This window comes from Rhinopithecus roxellana, chromosome 6, assembly GCF_007565055.1.
Source record: "Rhinopithecus roxellana isolate Shanxi Qingling chromosome 6, ASM756505v1, whole genome shotgun sequence".
NCBI classification, from domain to species: Eukaryota; Metazoa; Chordata; class Mammalia; order Primates; family Cercopithecidae; genus Rhinopithecus; species Rhinopithecus roxellana.
In genome coordinates this window covers 128,479,972-128,495,603 of record NC_044554.1, presented here as the reverse complement: position 1 = coordinate 128,495,603, position 15,632 = coordinate 128,479,972, and the positions used below count along the sequence as shown (strand labels likewise).

The window sequence follows — 15,632 nt, the reverse complement described above, 5'->3', positions numbered from 1 at the left end:
TTCACAATAAACATTAATGACCATCTCTGAAGCAATACACTCATGCCATCTTTTTAGGGTGAAAGAACCTTAAAAGACAGAACTTGAAACTGTTGCTTATATCATACCTGTCTAGAGGATTTATGAAGGCAGAATAGGTAAGAATGCCTATATAGAATCCAACAAAATATAAATTCCACTAGACAGTAAGTTTCCATAAAGGCAAGGATTTTTCCTGAGTTCACCAATATGTCATCAATATCTAGATCTGTGCCTGGAACATGGCAGGATCTTAATATTTCAAAATAAATGAATAATATGGTTTAAAATGAATTGTTCCAATCTTAGATAAAGAAGTACTCATTTGTAGGAAATTAAATATATATTTAAATGAAAAAATGAATACTAGTTAAGTTTTTTAAACAATCACAGGTTTGAGCTTTAAATGAAATGCTATCTTCAACGTTAACCAGCTCACAATATAAGAAGGAAAAAAATTAAACACTTTGGAGAACCTGTAGATTACCTAAAGAGGGCTCTATGTTTTAAACCAAAGCAGCACCTGTATTATTGAGAAGAAGAAATTCAACAAGAAGCAGTTATGAATGTGTAAACTATAAGGCTTTGGAAGTTCTTTTATTATGTGAGTAACAGCAAGTATCTTCTGGACTTGCAGCTGGTATACTCTTTCTAAGCTACACGAGGACCTATTTTATTCACTATGGAGTTTGAAACCTGAGGCAATATCAGTTTATTAATCAGATGAACTTTAATGTTAAACAGTAAAAGTTTTATTTCCTAATATAAATTGTGGATCTGCAGAAAGAAGTAACAAATAGCATGTCATTGGGCATGCCTGGAATAAGCAATAACTTGTAGTAAAATGTATTTTTAAAAATTGATTGACTACACATGTACTCTGGGAGAAAAACAGACAAGTAAATTTTGCTGCTATTGGCAAGGCTGCTCTATTATAATCTTATGTTTTAGCACAATCACTGTTACATTAAAAGAAGGAAACTGCTACAGTTGGGTCCTATCTGCCATATTTGGATTCTAACAGAAGATCTATCCCAAACAAATGACCAGAAGGCTAATTCTGTTACAATTCTTATTCCACTATTACAATGATATGTAACTGAGGAGAACTGCTCTACCATTTGTTGTATATAAAAGGACCACTTAGTTGGCTAAGCAATTAATAAGTATTCCAAAAAAAAAAAAAAAAAAAACCCAGATACTAAATAGAGGGAAACAATTATTTCTAAAAGTTTGAGTAGAACATTCTATTTATAAAACCAGATGGATATATGCTTACTAAATAAGCCTGTAGATCCCAGTTTCCCCTCTTGCTTAGCATACTGTATCCGCAGTACCTAACAGAGAGTTTGAAGCACAACAAATATTGACTAAACATATTAATGATTTCTCAATCAACAAAAGTATTGCTCATAACAAGAATGTGAGCTTCGTAAGGCCAAAGACCACACCTCATTCACAATCCTCAGGGCAGGCCTACCTCAATCCCTGACACAGAGACGAAAGTCAAGAAATGAATGGGTCAGTAAAAGTAAACAAAGTCAATGACCTAAACAGTTTTCAATTTTAAAAAGTAAATTTTAATACTAAGCTACAAAAATTACTAAATTTGTTTAATATGACAAATTTACTTTTCATAAGATTTTAAATAAGAGAGTAGCCAAAAATCAAAATTTAATCAGAATTAGAACTTTTTATAAGTCATCAATAGTTTCTGAAACAATGGTATGATTGATTAAATATTATTATTTTTAAGCACTGTAGTACTGCACTCGAAGCAAAAGGAGTATTTTGAGAGACACAGCTCAAGACCAGGTTAAACATTTGGCTACTGGAAGAAAAAGGACAGACACAGAAGAGACAGATATATAGAGTGAACTGATGAGATATGGGTGAGGGAACTTTAGAGATTTTTGATCAGTGAGATGTTGTCCTCACTGGCATTAGTAGAAAGCTATATATTTGTCAGATTTGGGAAGGGAAGACTAAAAACAGGACTTCAATAATTTAAGTGTGTGAACACTGATAGACAACTTAAGACAATACCTGATTTTCTATGTCCTTTAAAAAAGAAAAAGAATGATATTAAGAATTAGAGCAGAGGCGTCACCAGTAGTAGGCAGTGAAAGCTGAAGTACAAACACGATCAGAGCTAAGATACAGCAGGTATATATAGGGAAGGAAGTGCTTTCAAAAGAAAACAGCAGGCCAGTTTTGGAGATCAGAGGTAAAGTAGCCAAAGAAATTCTAGAAGCCAAGATCAAAAAGGGTGCTTGGAGAAAGGGCAGGGAACCCTGGCAAAGACATCAGAATAGTTCTTGAATATATACACTGAATCACATATTGTAAACAAGAGGCAGAGTAATCGGACCAGTATAGACAACATTAAAAATATGATCTCATTGTTAAAACACACTGCTTCCAATCAATTCTGGCACTGTTACCTAATGGAGTTCCTCATACAGTCCAAACTTACCTCAAGTGATCCAGCTCCCATCACTGCCTTAAGATGCTATTTCACTATCTGCTTAATTGGCCTAGGTATTGAGAACTGCCTATGAACGAGTTCACACTACTCTCACCTTCCACAGTCTCAGCTTCATCAAAACAAATTTATCTTCCAACAAGTTGCTTATATCCACTGTATAACTTCATATTGCTTTACTACTTAACCAAAGCAATTTTATTTTTAAAAATTATTTTTATTACATTAAATTCTCCCCTGTTCTAAGAACCTGCAGCTTCTATTTTTTTTAGCACTCAATATATTGATAGCTATGGGTCTGGACATTCTTAAGTTGATATAAGACAAATGTGGTCTTAAATACCGACAACTTGTAAGAGATTTCTGCTTCCCTGCTCTATTGTAATGAGCTTGCAAGATGACCCCCACAAATGGCAACGGCTCTTTGTGACTGCCATATCACACTGCAACCTCAAATCTGCTTTGCTGTCTGATAGCACCTGACTCCCTTTCATTACTGCTAAGCATTGTCTCTCATTAAATATCTATTTCAGATTATTTGTTCTTATATGTATTAGTTTGTATTTTCTTAGGCTGAATCTCACTATTTCCTATGACATTTCTAAAACTTTTTGGTATCTTCTTTTCTATTGCTATTTGAAATGCTTCCCAATTTACTATCATTTCTAAAACTAGTTGACATACTTCGTTTCCAATTTTAGATTTTTAATGAAAATGCAAAGGAAAACCAGATAATATATCTTCTTAGAGGCTGTATTATTTCATCTTAGAATGAATCTAAGTAAAAGCTGTAAATCATCATGCTATTAAGTCAAGTAAACCTGAACTGTTTACTTATTACATAAATCACTCTACTAATTTTGCAACTAATTTTGCAGTTTTAGTCGAGACGGGGTTTCTCCATGTTGGTCAGGCTGGTCTCGAACTCCTGACCTCAGGTGATCTGCCAGCCTCGGCGTCCCAAAGTGCTGGGATTGCAGGCATGAGCCACCACTCCTGGCCTAAATTTCAATCTTAAATACATTTAAATTTTTAAAATTCAAATGTCTTTGTTACTCCAATGACTGTAAAAATGTCATTGGCTTTGCATGTTCTCATTTATAAATGAGAGTTAAACATTGAGCACACAGGGACATAAATACAGGAATGACAGACACTGTGGTCTACTGGGGGTGGGGGAGGGAGAAGAATGTGGGCTGAAGAACCATCTATTGAGTACTATGCTCACTACCCAGGTGATGGGATCCACACCCCAAACCTCAGCATTATGCAATAGTCCCATATCACAAACTTGCACATGTACCCCTTGTATCTAAAATACAGGCTAAAATTTAATTGAAGAAAAATTAATAAACAAAGAAATAATTTTAAAATGTCATTGGCTTTAATTAAATAAAAAGCACTTCAATTAAATATCAATGATCCATATTTAATATTGTAAATACTACCCATGTTTATGATAGTAATATACATTTTTCCCTACTAGGCTGTTTATAACTTGTTTCCTGTGCTCAAAACATTTAAAAATATAATTTGGCTAGGGAATTTCAGGATATTTATTTCCTAAATACTAGGTTTACATCAACACAAAACTCCTGTTTTATATCATTGTTTATTTAATATCACTCTGATTTTCTCTATTTTCTTTTGAGAGTGCCAGCTTAAAAGCATTTTAAAAAATCAAATCTGCTAAAATTAATGTTGAATATTCAATGTATTTTAAATTAAATCCATTAAATCTTAAATATATATAATGTGCTTTTGACTCACTAAGCCTCCGATGAAAAAAAATTCTAATCCAACCCAGGACAGTGAAGAGTTAAGTAGGCAATTTAGGAAAGAAATATGGCAAGTCCATATATGTGGCTCAGTCTTCGAGTGATGTTTACATCGCTCTAAGGGAATCCTGTCTCTGTCTGCACTATGTTATGACCCTTGTCATTGCCTGCCCTGGAGCAGTTGCATATGCATCTACTTCTCCCACTAAGCAAGTCTCTCCTGAAGGGCAGAAGCAAAGGAAACCTTTGTAATTTCCATGAGGCATCCCACAGCAATTTGCACAAAGCAGCCACACAATCAATGTTAAGTTATCAGAAGAGCAAAGTTCTTGAGTTTGCCTTAACACACAAGACCCATGAAAAATGAAAGGAAAAGTAACTTACACACATGGGGTGGGGTTAGTGGTAGCAGTGGTAAGAATGTTAGCAAGAAACCTCAAATGAAAATACTAAAATATATTGTGACTTAATCAGTCGCTGATGTACTTAAACAAGAGTCAAGATTTTTTTTTTTAAGTAACTTTTCATACTTCCCAAGTTAGAAGCTGGGGAAGCTTCATTATTTTGTTTGAAAGTTCTCCGAATTAGACACACCCATATGACACAGCCAATGTAAATAATTTGTTCTCCTGGTGTTGTCACTGCTGAACAATGATGAACGGATCAACAGTACAGATATTCCCCAAGGAAGAGTGACCTATTGTGTAAAAAATACATCCCAAAACAAGGAACTGTATTTAGGATAGGTTTCTACTTTCTGAATTCTGGCACACCCTTAGTCCCTAACTGCCTATGAATCAGTCTCCTGAAAAACCTGCAACTGATCTTTCAAAAGCAATGCAATTCAATTCAACAAACATTTATTGAGCACCCACTGTATAAAAAAGCACAAGAATGGAAACCTGAGCGAAAAGGGCCAGCAAAGGAAATTGATAAGAAGCAACGTACAGAATAGAAGGAAAAGATACAGAAGAGAGAGGTGTATGGAATACAAAAGAGGAACTGGTCAACATTCTCAGATGTCACAAGGGGGGAAAGCTGAGATCTAGAAGAAAAGGTATCAAAATTCTTACTGAGTAAATGCAAACAATGGGATCAATAAATAAGAAAATGAGTGTCTTTCCATGTAAAGAATGATTCTGCCTTATAAATCTATGCTCCAAGAATAAGTTCTAATTCTATTAATGTCGCTACTAACCTTCCTACCATCCAGACCAGAGGTTTCTTCCTTTCCTTCTAACGACAAATGTGATCCAATACCAAGTCCTATCACTCGCACCCACAAAATTAGGGTCACAGGCGTGGTAACACAGGTTGTGTACTGCACAAGGATGTGAAAAGGGGAGGAGCATTCAAATCAAAGACATATCTTTAATAATTTTCCAGCAGAGGGCAGTCAAGTGTCTTATTCTAATAAACATATTACAACAATTTTCTAACAGATGGAAGTAAAATGTCTTAAAGAAGTGGCACCTTTTTATTTTTTTATTTTTATTTTTTGAGTTAGGTCTCACTTTTATCACCCAGGATGGAGTACAGTGACACGATCACAGCTCACTGTATCCTTGACCTCCTGGGCTCTGGTGAGTCTCCCAAATCAGCCTCCCGAGTAGCTGGGACCACAGGCACATACCACCATATTGGCTAATTTTTGTTGTTGTTGTTGTTGTTGAGACAGGGTTTCACCATGTTGCCTGAGCTGGACTTGAATTCCTGGGCTCAAGCAATCCACTCACCTTGGCCTCCCAAAGTGCTAGGATTACAGGCGTAGACCACTGTGCCCAGCTAGGGGGACCTTTTTTTAATTCACAAAATGTACTAAGTAGGTCAGTGGTGGCCTTGTCCACAGTATTTCCATCTATTTTCAAGCTTTCATTCTGGCTGCAGCTACCACAAATGAGATTCACATATCTTGCAATAGCTTCCAAACTGATCCCCTAATTTCTCCATACTTCAGTCCACCCTACAAGCATTTGAAAAAAATCCCAAAAGTAGTGTTTTGCTAGTATAACTTTTCAAAAAATCTTCAGTGGCACTATGTTATTTTTTTCAGTCTCACATTCAAGGCCCTTCATAGCATGTCCTTATCCTTCTCTTTTAGTCTATTCTTTCACTGTTCCCAAGAGGTGCCCTACTCCTAGCTGAACCTAATTATTCTCTACCTTACGTATGTCCTGTCCTTCCCTGCCTTGCTGTCTTTGTTCATGTCATTTCCTCTGCCTTGAATGCTCTCCAAACTCAGTCATCCTGGCAGAAGTTCTAAATTACATTTGGTAGTATATTCCAGGGAGAGGTTTCTGGATGACTTAATATTGTCTTCAGCAAGCATCTAAAGAAAAATCCCCTCACTGACTTTGGTTGGTTTATTCCAGTTATCTATTGGTGTATAACAAACTACTTACAACTCAAGATAATGATTATCTTTATTATATCTCACAACTCTGTGGGTCAAAACTTAGGGCAGAGCTTGAGCATTTCTGCTGTTCTGTGTAGTGATGTTAGAGGTTGCTCTAGGGTACTGGTAGTCAGAAAGCAGGTGAAGGACAACTTCACTCATATTTGGTAGAATGGCTAGAAAGTTGGGTTCAGCTGGGAATGTCAGCCAGATCGTCTATACACATGCCTCTATAGCACGATGGCCTCCAGCTGGCTGGACTTCTTAAATGGTGGCTCCAAGCTCCAAGAGCAAGTGTTCCAGTAAACAAAGCAGAAGTCACATGGCCTTTTGCAGCTGACCCTTGTAAGCCAGGGTCTCTTTGGCCATATTCTATTGACTGAGGCAGTCATGAGCTTGTCCAGATTCAAGAGGAGGGGGCGTCAACACAACTTTTCAACAGGAGAGTGTCAAAGAATATGCAGCCATGTTTTAACACTGCCTAAGTTAGGGTAGAAGGGGGATAATACGGCAGACTTTCTCCCAGAAAGGTCTGAGCCACTTCTCTTGCTGTTCCCTGAATATGTCACTGTCTTATACTTTTTCCCCTCGTATATCTTTCCTCTGCCTGGAAAGCATCTCCATTCCTCCTTCTTCCCTACAAGCATGTCTAATTGTCATACACTTTTAAGGACTTCAGCCCCAAAGGACCACCTTAAATTTGCCTTCCTCCAAGACTCCTTTCTAGATCCTTTCAGTCAGTTTTAATCTCTTGTTTCAGGTTCCCTAGTACCCTTTTCTTCATGATAGTACTTTTCCTATTTACAATTTTACATTAGATTTTCATTTATGTACGAAGCAAAAAAGAAAGGAAAAAAGAAAAATAGAATGCTGTAAGCCTGTGGCCTTGTAAATTCTCAGTCAAGTTTAAAGAGGGCGCAAAATGCTCGATGTAACCGGACTCTTGTGGAATCAAGGAGAGGGCCTGAGTCCTGTATCCAGGCTGATGCCAGATGAAGGTGACCCAGCACATGTAGCCAACATACTTTAAAATATATTATTTATATGTTTATTCTAAATTAATAGCAGTTGTAATTCCTATAGATTCCAGGAAAGATAAACAAACTTGGGGAGAAGGAAGGTTTAGTGTCTTGTGTCCTGCTTAATGATAGTTTCTAATACTACATACACTTTCGCCCTCAAAAATGTTCAAAATGGAACTATCCCATGTCAGAGTAAAATCCATATCCTGCATAATCTACTGAGGAGATATACTAATGGGCCTGTGAGGTAATACAAACAATAAAAGCCAGTAATTCAAGCTATCCAGTTTAAGTAACCATATAAGCAGTGCAATTTTGAGCTAGAAAAGATCTAGTTCAATCTTATGATGAAAAATCTGAGGCCCACAGAATGTGACTAGTCCCCAGAGAATTCATTTTCTGTATAAAAACAAACACAACAAAACCAAAGCTACAAAGATCCATGAAGCAAGATATGTACAAAAACTTTTGTGGCAGTATTGTCTCTAACAGGGTGGAGAGAGTGTGTCCATAAAGGCCCAGTACTCAGAGAAAGGATAAATTGTGGTGTCTTCACACAAAGAAACATTACACATAGTCAAAATTAATGAACTAGAGCTATAAATATCAACATGTATAAATCTGAAAAATGCCACATTGAATAAGAAGGCAAATTGCAGAATACAAAGAAAATGACAACACTTATATAAAATGTTTAAATAAGTAAGGTACTACAAATAGGCTGGAATTACACACCATATATGGTAAAAGTATAAGAAAATGGCATGTTAAAGAATGGCTACTTCAATGGGGGCTGAAGGTGTACAGAGGCAGCTTCCACAGTATCCACCCATTATGTTTTCTTTCTAAAGCTGGATGGTAGGTATATAGATGTTGGCTCTATTATACTTTATAACTTTTTTAAAGCTTAATTATTATGTAATAAAATCTAAAGATAAAAAGATCGGTAAAAACAGCTTTTACACTTTTTTAAGACCTTCACTATAAAAATTCAGCATAAACAGAGGGAAATAAAGATTAGGCAGTCTACACAGGGAGTGATTCAAGACCACTGGGATAGGCTATGTGAGAAAAAGGGAAAGCAAAGACGCCTCTAGTTCTCAAAATAAGGTAAGAAAAACAAAGATCCAGCCAAGACCAAACGTGGTGGCTCATGTCTGTAATCATAGCACACTGGGAGGCTGAGGTAGAAAGACTGCTGGAGCCCAGGAGTTCAACAACCAGCCTGGTCAACATAGGGAGAACCCTGTCTCTAATTAAAAATAATAATAATAATTAAAAAATAATTTTTAAAAAACCCAACCAAGCAAGCACATTTTAAAAATCTTAAATAAACCACATCCCAGATTCCTCCTTCAACTGTTGCATTTCTGTTTTATGAGTGCCACCTACCCCAAAACTTCCACTCTAGACAAACCATAAGAAGACAGGATCAAACACCACACAACACAGAACCCTGCTGCAGCCTCTGGAATGGTAGCAGGAGTGGAACCAACAGCATAACTAAGACTTAGTGGGCATATATTATGTACCAAGCATTGAAAACTTTGAGCTTTTTCTGCATTCTCTGCATTCTCTACTTAATCCACACAACATCCCTAAACGTGGGAATTGCTACCATGTTCATTTCAGAGAAGCTAAAGAAATTGCCAAGGCCCCACAGCTAGCAAGTAGTGGAATCAGGAGTCTAATCAGATCCAGATAATAATCAACGTGCTTTTCTATCTAAAATGAGAATGACCAAATATCTGTAAATTAACTCTTCAAAAAAGTTACCTCACATCTGGCTCCAAAGCATGTTTAATGAGATTAAAGTAGCTTTACTTTTGTAGTGTAAGTATTTCTCCTTCTGCAATACGGCACAAAGAACTTCACTTTATAGATCACTCTCTTAAAAAAACCACCTGTACTATGTTCACATGGTTGTCAAGGTTTAAAAATGAATACAAATAATAACAGAAGCAATTCCAAGGGGAATGTTTCTTTTGAGAGAGAGGATTAGATGGAAACATTCTAAAAAATGAGAAAAGGAACACCATCTGGAATAATTTTATTTTCTCACATCTTGGATACCTCATAGTGTGAAAAAATGTGAAAATAAAGAATCAGGAAGTCCTGAAGTTGAAGAGTCTCAACATCTCAGAATCCAAGATGACACCTTGAATACATAATATAATTGATAGTTGCTTATGAATAGATACTCTCTCTGGATTTTTCTCCTTTTACTAACAACTAACACATTTACATCATTCATCTGTTAATAAAAGTAGTAACTCATGTCTCAAAGAAAGGCAAAATCCCATTCCTTTAAAACAAAGAAGGAGCATATTAGTTTACCACAAAACAGATCAATGTGTAGCTATTCTATCAAACTGGTACTTCCCTTTCAGGCAAGCAGGTACCACACACTGTAGCAGTGCCCAAGACTCCCAGAAAAACTCAGCAACGTCAAAGCCCGAGGTCGCCAACCCTGGCTGCCCAGTAGAATCACCCAGACTTTATGGAATTCTGAGCAGACTGTAACTCTACATATGATTGGTAAAACAGTAAAGTGTCTAGCAGATTACATAAGGGAATATTTTCTTGATCATGGGGGAGGCAAAGATTACTTGCACAGCAGAAAGTGCTAACCAAAAGGGAAACAAATTGAGAAACTTAACATTAAAATTAAAAACTTTTAAATCAAGAGACGTCTAGTAAAAAGCAACCCATGATGTGGGAGACAATAGTAACCAGCACATTCATCAAAGAACAGAGTAAGGGGCTTGGAGCTGCTGTAGCCATCTTGCCACCAGAAAGGGGCAGCTGGTCTGAAGATGAGGCGTGCACACAAAGAAAAAGATCCTGGGCCATCTTTGGAACCTTAAATCAAGATATGCCCAAAGTCAGTCCAACCCATGGACTGTTTGGTTATATGTGTCAACAGACACCCTTTTTCATTTAAGCCAGGATTAGCTAGATTTTCTGTCACTTTCTTCATAAATAATCGCAAACAATATTCAGTTCAGACCCACTCACACTTTAATTCTCAACTCTCTGGGCACATTAACAAGCTCTTCTTTGGTCAATTCACCATGTGTAAATCCACGTCCTCAAGTCTGATTTCATGATAACTCCAAACTGGGGTGGTTACTTGCCTGATCTTACACAGAAAAGGCTATGTTCATTTTCCAACAATTGTCTTTACCCTTTGGGGTCCGACTTCACACTATGCCTAGTTGTAGCATTCACTCTGATATCACTTCATAGTCCTTTCTTTCTGATTAAGTCTTCTTGATTTCTTGAGTCCCCCTCTCCCAGGGCTCAGAGCTGTAACAAACACTACTTATTCCAAGCAATGTGGTTCACTTGTTTATTCATATGTTCACCTAAAACGTTTATTTAGTGATAAGTGTGTGTCAGTCCACATATTTGTAACTATCACCATATCTTGTATAATAATCCCTTGAGCTTTCAAATAATCATTAAAACTTCTAAAATTCTACCTTCTTAACTTTTATGTCTAAATAGCTCATAGGAGTCTGCCTTGCACTAGTGGCACTGGAATGCTAACATTACATACACACTTAGCCCGCATGTTTTTGTAGTCATTGCTTAATTTTAAAAATGGTTTCTTAACTTGTAACCACTTGGATTTTTTTTTTTTTAATCTTAAATTTTTCTGCAAAACTCTCCTTGACTTTTAATGTGCTTGGAAACCATTTTCGAGTGTCTTTGCCAATACAAAAGCCTTTTCTTTAAGCCTGGCATAGGCTGGACTGTAGTGAGTGGCATAAAGTGGAAGCAGAGAGATTTTTCTCCTTTTTGCACACTAATTTTTTAAAAAGTGCCACCAGATGTGAAAGAGAAAATTTAGACTCTGAATTCTGAAATTCAATCTAGCAAGAAAGAAGCAACACATTCTTAAGGCATAGTATACTTCAGCTATCTACCATAACACCATTTCCTCTTGTAAATGAGCTCTTGATTAGAGAGAGTCTGCATCATTTTTTACTACAGTTAACAAGGTTCATATTACTTCAGTGAGTGCTATTGGGAAGGAAAAATGGGGTGTCTTTAAAAGGAACTGGTGGTGGTCAAATAAATAAGACACTAAACAAGACCTTAAATTGTGTACATGGAAAGTCTCTGCTTTACTAAATAACATTTCTGATGGATTTTTTTGAAGAATAAAATATTCGTGTCTAATCCCCACATTACAGATTAAAAGCTGTCCAACACAGCCTGGACTGAGCAAAATAGCAGTGAGAAAACAGATCAAGGCAGGCATTCGATGTGGAGTGAAGACTTGGAATTTAATTTTGAGATAGATCTGAAGCCACTGGAGGGTTGTGAACAAAGGAGTGACATGATCTCACTTACACCTAAATTAAAAAGAATTACCCCAGCAGCTGTATGAAAAAAGACTATCAAAACAGAAGAGAATATTATACTGCTAATAACTAAATGAAATAAATCTGTAAGTTGCTGTGAAAAGATGTGCAATCATACGGCTAAGTTGAAATGCTAAGAGGCAGAGTATGATCCTGTTTGTGGAAAAAATATATGTATATACACAGACACACCACACGTACACACACTGTAGTGATATCCTTTGGATTTTAGAAAATTTACAGCTGAAGAAAATAAATCCGCATACCCAAGTTGTTTTACATATACTTACAGGTTTTCAAATAATGGAATTATTCATTTTAAATGTAAACTGAATTAAAATTAAACATTAATGAAATGAAAAATTAAAAATCACTACATTTGTTACATTTCAAGTTCTCCATAGCCACATGTGGCTGGTGAGTGCACACCTTATTGAACAAAGCAGATCTAAACAACTGTAAAACATACATAAGGAAAGCTACTCATCTGACAAGGGATTAATAACCAGAATATATAAGGATTTCAAACAACTCTGTAGGAAATAAAACTAATAATCTGATTTAAAAATGGGCAAAAAATTTGATTAGACATTTCTCAAAAGAAGACATGCAAATGACAAACAGGCACATAAAAAGGTGCTCAACAACACTGATCATCAGAGAAATGCAAACAAAAATTTCAATAAGATATCATGTCACCTGAGTTAAAATGGCTTATATTCACAAGATAGGCAATTACAAATGCTAGAGAGGAAGTGAAGAAAAGGGAACCCCTGTACACTGTTTTGTTTTTTGTTTTTTGTTTTTTTTTCTTTTTTGAGATGGAGTCTAGTTCTTGTCGCCCAGGCTGGAGTGCAATGGCATGATCTTGGCTCACTGCAACCTCCGCCTCCCAGGTTCAAGTTATTCTCTTGTCCCAGCCTCTTGAGTAGCTGTGATTATAGGCGCCCACCACCACACCCGGCTAATTTTTTGTATTTTTAGTAGAGACAGGGTTTCACCATGTTGGTCAGGCTGGTCTCGAACTCCTGACCTCAGGTGATCCACCCATCTCAGTCTACCAAAATGCTGGGATTACAGGAATGAGCCACCACACCGGGCCCGTACACTGTTGGTGGGAATGTGAATTAGTACAACCACTATGGAGAACCGTTTGCAGGTACCTCAAAAAACTAAAAATAGAGCTACCATATGATCCAGCAATCTGACTGCTGGGTATATACTCAAAGGAAAGAAAATCAGTATATTGAAGAGATATCTGCACTCCCATGTTTGTTACAGCACTGTTCACAAGAGCCAAGATTTGGAAGCAACCTAAGCACCCATCAACAGATGAACGGATAAAGAAAACGTGGTATTTTTACACAATGGAATACGATTCAGCCATAAAAAAGAATGACATCCAGTTATTTGTGACAACATGGATAGAACTGGAAGTCATTATGTTAAGTGAAATAAGCCGGCATAGAAAGACACACATCGCATGCTCTCACTTATTCATGGCATCTCAAAATCAAAACAATTGAACTTATGGAAATAGAGAGTAGAAGAATCATTACCAGAGGCAAGGAAGAGTAGTGGGGAGTTGGGGGTATTGATGGGGATGGTTAGTGGGTACCAAAAATAATAGAATGAATATGACCAAGTATTTGACAACACAACAGAGTGACTATAGTGAACAATAATTTAATTGTAAATTTAAAAATAACTAAAGAGTAGAATTGAACTGTTTGTAACACAAAGGATAAATGCTTGAGAGGATGGATACCCCATTTTCCATGATGTGATTATTACACAATATGTGCCTGTATCAAAATATCTCATGTACTCCATAAATATATACACCCACTATGTACCCACAAAAATTAAAATAAATAAAAACATGATGTTACAACAATTTTTAAAAAATACATAAGTAAGGTTATTTTCTTCTTGGGCTTACAAATGAGGGTGGAGGAGGGGTCTTTTACTTCTCACTTTATGCCTTCTGGAATATGTATGCTACATAATAAATATATTTTTTCATGCTTAAAACCATTAACTACAGACCAGAGTGGATCCAGGTGGTAGGGTATCTGAACCTTATGCAACTTTTCTAGACCTTTCACAGGAAAAGAATACAAAATTATGAATACAAAATTAGAAGAGAAAGTAGAAGTATATATAGAATAGAAAAATTACACATTTTAAATAGCTGAAAATAAACATCATGAAATTCAGAAAAATACCATCCTGTTTTTATTTCTCCAACAAACCTCTATAATGCTTTTTTCTAAAAGTTTTGATTATGCAAATTTTGACAAATGACAATTTTATAATACAATAATCCATATATAAAATTAAAAAACAATTTGGTATCTCTTCTATTTATGCTATAAAAAGAATTTTGAGAAGTATGTGTTGAGGAAAGCTTCTTTTCACTTCACAACTCATGTCAGGTTTTTAGGATCATTATAAAATTTAGGTACACTTTCACAAAATTTTTTTCATTTATGAGTTGCAAAATTTCAGGGAATTTCAAAGTTTCTTATGTGGCAACTAATCTATATACTCTTTGAATTGAAGATACTCATTAATTATAAAGCTAATTATAGTTACAAATTATGACATTTTATGTTGTCTTTCTCTATATGTATTTTGTGGTTAAATCAAAAAGAAACTTAAGTGTTTCCCCAGTGTATTCATATGATTCACTCTTTTGTATTAACTAAGTTTTCAAGTAGTCTATCAAGCCTATTTATAATCTCTATTAGAAAATTTTCTTTTCAATGAATTACTGCTTTTGTTATAATCTATTTTTTTACAACATGCTTTTTGATATCAAACAATTTCTACTTATTTCATCATTCATCTTTGTTGCTTTAGTTTTATGTTCTCTTATCTAAATTATCTCAGTTCTTTAATAAATAAGTGCAAAAATGAGAAAATAATTAACCCTATGTGCCTAAATTAGGAGTCTATGATTTCTCACTTGTCTTACTGAAATGTTTCAAAATATCTTTTAAACTATAGTTTAAAGCTGTATATTCTCAACTCAATTTCCCTTTAGCCAGATCTGATAAATGCCTGTGATCATTCCAAAGCAATCCCATGTAAGGAAATGTGATAGAAGGACGGTCGGAGTAGAAAAGAAATAACAGTCTTAACTAATAATGCTTAAATACCTTTAAATTCTTCAAATTTTGCAAAACCATATGATCACGTGAACACATTGCTAGAGGTCCTCGCAGAGCCTTGGAGGAGGTCTGTGCAAGTCAGAGGTCCTGAAACCTAAATCCCAGTAAATTTGCTCCTGGTAAATTTGCCTCTGATTACAGGGAAACAGAGCAGTTAGAAGATCCAACTAAAGCCAAAGGTCACTGGCTCAAGCCCAGGAGGAGCTGGGTGTTTGTTCCCACCTGTCCCTCCACCCTCATATATAACATTCAATTTCAGGGTGTCATATACTTATATGAAGGGTTAGTGCAAAGTCTAATTTACTTTCCCTGACTTTTCTACATTGCAAAACTAGAATTGCTTACATTCCTCATTTTTGCCAAAATTGAGATTCACACAGGTTGA

At 35.9% G+C, this 15,632-nt stretch overlaps 1 protein-coding gene across 4 annotated transcripts in view; it reads right to left on the bottom strand.

Moving 5' to 3' along the window:
* The window catches only part of UMAD1 (UBAP1-MVB12-associated (UMA) domain containing 1), a 244,907-nt gene that overhangs the window by 112,449 nt on the left and 116,826 nt on the right, over positions 1–15,632 (bottom strand). The gene's annotated exons all lie outside the window — the stretch shown is intronic.